The 5000-nt window shown below is 52.9% G+C and overlaps 1 non-coding gene across 1 annotated transcript in view; it reads right to left on the bottom strand.

The window, feature by feature from the left end:
* Positions 1–502, bottom strand: part of LOC124561043 — a 1910-nt gene extending 1408 nt beyond the window's left edge. Inside the window, exon 1 of the ribosomal RNA XR_006969505.1 lies at positions 1–502. This exon is cut by the window's left edge and continues 1408 nt beyond it. This is a non-coding gene — a ribosomal RNA (small subunit ribosomal RNA).
* Positions 503–5000: the final 4498 nt, after the last annotated feature.

Genomic DNA, 5000 nt, shown 5'->3' with positions numbered 1-5000 from the left:
CGTATCGTTATTTTTCGTCACTACCTCCCCGTGCCGGGAGTGGGTAATTTGCGCGCCTGCTGCCTTCCTTGGATGTGGTAGCCGTTTCTCAGGCTCCCTCTCCGGAATCGAACCCTGATTCCCCGTTACCCGTTACAACCATGGTAGGCGCAGAACCTACCATCGACAGTTGATAAGGCAGACATTTGAAAGATGCGTCGCCGGTACGAGGACCGTGCGATCAGCCCAAAGTTATTCAGAGTCACCAAGGCAAACGGACCGGACGAGCCGACCGATTGGTTTTGATCTAATAAAAGCGTCCCTTCCATCTCTGGTCGGGACTCTGTTTGCATGTATTAGCTCTAGAATTACCACAGTTATCCAAGTAACGTGGGTACGATCTAAGGAACCATAACTGATTTAATGAGCCATTCGCGGTTTCACCTTAATGCGGCTTGTACTGAGACATGCATGGCTTAATCTTTGAGACAAGCATATGACTACTGGCAGGATCAACCAGGGAGCTGCGTCAACTAGAGCTGAGCAGCCGGCCGCCCGGGAGTGTGTCCCGGGGGCCCGCGCGAACACGCAAGCGTCCGCTCAATTATTCTGCAAACAGGAGGAGGCTGAGCTCCCCTGCACAATACACCTCGAAACCCTCTCAGGTCCCGGCGGCGCGCAGCGCCGTCCTAAGTACTTGGTCGGGTTCGAGAGAGGCGCAATCGCCCGGAGTTTGGCGAGTAGACGCTTTAGGTGCGACCACCCGTGCTCCCAACTGAGCTTGCCGCTGCCGACAGAGGCCCGGGAGCGTGCTGTCGTGGCATTGCCGGCGGGAGACAACACGCGCCACCTACGGTGGCCGGCAGCTCCAACGCCAGCGCCACAGAAGGACAAAAGCCCCACTTGGGTGCCGAAGCGAACTCTCCCAGCACAGCGCACGCGCCAACACGTCCGCACAGCTGCGATACAATCCACCTGCGAGAACCGCAGAGGCGACCGAGCAGCAGACGGCGTCGCGGCGCCGAGCGCCGGGCGGCGGCGCATCCTCAGCGCACACAGTCCTCAATCGGACCAGCACACTGCAGATGTCCACCGCGCTTCGCACCGGGCCCGCGAGGACCTACTTTGGCCGCACGGCGCCGCGTGCAGGGTGCGCCGGCGCGCAGCTGCGCCGCCTGCCGCCTCCGTCGGCCGGCGCGCCTGCCACTGGCCGCCCCCACCAGCCGGCTGTAGCGCGTGCGCCCACGCACCGCGCGGCCAGCACGCCGGAAGGCCCCCCCTCACCGGCCGGGGACGGTCCCACCCAGCCACCGCCGCGTATCGCTTCACACCCACATGCCATTCACGTTCGTGGGCATGGTGGGTATCGCTGAAACAACCGGTTGGTAGCTCAACCGATCGTCGCCATCACTGATTCACCTCTAGCGAGAACAACCGCACCACAACGGTTTACCAGTTCTTCATTTGCGTAACGTCACCAGCAAACGTAGACGTCCATCGCCATTTGCAAATTCAACGATTGTTGCATGCCTGTGTCAGGTGTCACGACACACTATGTCTGCCCACATACACGCAACAACATGTGCACGCTTCGCGAACACGTGGAAGGTGGCCCCCGTACGTATGCGATGTCCATTGCGCGAACGACTGTCAACCGGCCTCTGTCGCATGTCGCAGATGTGGAACGCAGTGCACCATGCTATCACGGTGTGTGAGAAGAGACGACTACGTCTGACAACACGCGCCACTACATCAACAGACGGCTCATGCTGATCGCCATCCACGGCATACCATACTGCAATCCAGCTCTTATAGGGAGACGACACGTAGCTGAGTGCACAATATTTGGACCGTATGGTTCGCCGTTGTTGGCGCAGTCGTGGTACGGTCACACATGTACCACGATGTATCATTCAGTACATGAGGACCAATGTGCGGTACAGTGTGTGATTTGGACGTACAACATCAGCGGACAGTTGCCACAAGCCGTACCACAACGTAGGCTGTGCTTCGCCATGCGAATGCCAATGAACAACTGCGAAGGGCATTGAGCATGTACGTCCTGCCGCCATCCGCATTACAGTGTATAGCTGCAAGGTGTTTAACATGAAGCGATACTCTGGGGACCGGGCAGTGCGAGTAGCAAACTATATTGCGGGGGTTGCAGTTAGGCAACACTACACTAATTTAACGCGTCGTATGACAATTACAGAGCAGGTTAAGGCCCAACGTGTGTTGGGTTAAGGCCCAACGTGTGTTGGGTTAAGGCCCAACGTGTGTTGGGTTAAGGCCCAACGTGTGTTGGGTTAAGGCCCAACGTGTGTTGGGTTAAGGCCCAACGTGTGTTGGGTTAAGGCCCAACGTGTGTTGGGTTAAGGCCCAACGTGTGTTGGGTTAAGGCCCAACGTGTGTTGGGTTAAGGCCCAACGTGTGTTGGGTTAAGGCCCAACGTGTGTTGGGTTAAGGCCCAACGTGTGTTGGGTTAAGGCCCAACGTGTGTTGGGTTAAGGCCCAACGTGTGTTGGGTTAAGGCCCAACGTGTGTTGGGTTAAGGCCCAACGTGTGTTGGGTTAAGGCCCAACGTGTGTTGGGTTAAGGCCCAACGTGTGTTGGGTTAAGGCCCAACGTGTGTTGGGTTAAGGCCCAACGTGTGTTGGGTTAAGGCCCAACGTGTGTTGGGTTAAGGCCCAACGTGTGTTGGGTTAAGGCCCAACGTGTGTTGGGTTAAGGCCCAACGTGTGTTGGGTTAAGGCCCAACGTGTGTTGGGTTAAGGCCCAACGTGTGTTGGGTTAAGGCCCAACGTGTGTTGGGTTAAGGCCCAACGTGTGTTGGGTTAAGGCGCAACATAGGTTAGGTTAAGGCGCAACATAGGTTAGGTTAAGGCGCAACATAGGTTAGGTTAAGGCGCAACATAGGTTAGGTTAAGGCGCAACATAGGTTAGGTTAAGGCGCAACATAGGTTAGGTTAAGGCGCAACATAGGTTAGGTTACGGCGCAACATAGGTTAGGTTAAGGCGCAACATAGGTTAGGTTAAGGCGCAACATAGGTTAGGTTACGGCGCAACATAGGTTAGGTTAAGGCGCAACATAGGTTAGGTTAAGGCGCAACATAGGTTAGGTTAAGGCGCAACATAGGTTAGGTTAAGGCGCAACATAGGTTAGGTTAAGGCGCAACATAGGTTAGGTTAAGGCGCAACATAGGTTAGGTTAAGGCGCAACATAGGTTAGGTTAAGGCGCAACATAGGTTAGGTTACGGCGCAACATAGGTTAGGTTAAGGCGCAACATAGGTTAGGTTAAGGCGCAACATAGGTTAGGTTAAGGCGCAACATAGGTTAGGTTATGGCGCAACATAGGTTAGGTTACGGCGCAACATAGGTTAGGTTACGGCGCAACATAGGTTAGGTTAAGGCGCAACATAGGTTAGGTTAAGGCGCAACATAGGTTAGGTTAAGGCGCAACATAGGTTAGGTTAAGGCGCAACATAGGTTAGGTTAAGGCGCAACATAGGTTAGGTTAAGGCGCAACATAGGTTAGGTTAAGGCGCAACATAGGTTAGGTTAAGGCGCAACATGGGTTAGGTTAAGGCGCAACATGGGTTAGGTTAAGGCGCAACATGGGTTAGGTTAAGGCGCAACATGGGTTAGGTTAAGGCGCAACATGGGTTAGGTTAAGGCGCAACATGGGTTAGGTTAAGGCGCAACATGGGTTAGGTTAAGGCGCAACATGGGTTAGGTTAAGGCGCAACATGGGTTAGGTTAAGGCGCAACATGGGTTAGGTTAAGGCGCAACATGGGTTAGGTTAAGGCGCAACATGGGTTAGGTTAAGGCGCAACATGGGTTAGGTTAAGGTACAATATGGGTTAGGTTAAGGTACAATATGGGTTAGGTTAAGGTACAATATGGGTTAGGTTAAGGTACAATATGGGTTAGGTTAAGGTACAATATGGGTTAGGTTAAGGTACAATATGGGTTAGGTTAAGGTACAATATGGGTTAGGTTAAGGTACAATATGGGTTAGGTTAAGGTACAATATGGGTTAGGTTAAGGTACAATACGGGTTAGGTTAAGGTACAATACGGGTTAGGTTAAGGTACAATACGGGTTAGGTTAAGGTACAATACGGGTTAGGTTAAGGTACAATACGGGTTAGGTTAAGGTACAATACGGGTTAGGTTAAGGTACAATACGGGTTAGGTTAAGGCACTTGGGGGGGGGGGGGGGCCCGGTTTGTTGATTGTGATTATCGTAAGTAAATGACTGCGGCATCATCTGATTTGCCACGTCAGGGTGCACCTTTGGCTCATAACAGGCGGCGCTCTGATTCCATGCTTGTGGCAGACCTGTGTCTTTCATTCCTGCCATTGTTTGTGTGGTGTGACAGGAGGCAGTATTGTGATGTTGGGTGCACCCCTGTCTGGGACATGTGTGGGTGTTGGTGGCTTAGCTGAGCAATGGTGGTTGTCGGAAGGGTGGGATATTCTGTTTTCCGAGTGGACCTCCCGGTCTGGTTATGATAGTGTGGATTGTCTAATGTGGCAGAGAGGATGCACTGGGTGTTGTTCCATGCTGGTGCTTACATATTGTCTGTGTGCCTGTTACAGGCAGAGAGTAGTGCGTGATAAGAGTGTCTGGCTGACGTGTGATTGTGAGCAGAGTCTTTCAGCATGTATACGGACAGGTCTATACATTATCTGTATTCTGATGGCTCTATCTATTACTAATCAGCGCCGTGTATACGTTTAATCCGGTTCCAGTCGAAACTATTGTATCTCTGTACATTAGTGACACGGCGAGCCCGCTATGTAGTTACTCGTCTCGGCAGCTTCCACCGGTGTATGGCAAATGATTATAAGGAATCAGTCTAGTCGTCAATACCGATAGTCTGACGTCACATGTCTGGGGTGGGGGACGCTGCGCCCTTCCGGTGGGTCATGGCCTAGGAAGACTCTTCCCACGCAGGGGGGCTTGGACTGTCATTGACTCTTCCGAGTAATATACTTGCCGTACGTTTTTGCGAC

This window comes from Schistocerca americana, unplaced genomic scaffold (assembly GCF_021461395.2).
Source record: "Schistocerca americana isolate TAMUIC-IGC-003095 unplaced genomic scaffold, iqSchAmer2.1 HiC_scaffold_1136, whole genome shotgun sequence".
NCBI lineage: Eukaryota > Metazoa > Arthropoda > Insecta > Orthoptera > Acrididae > Schistocerca > Schistocerca americana.
Note: the sequence above shows the minus strand (reverse complement) of the source record. Positions and strands in the feature narration are given on the sequence as shown.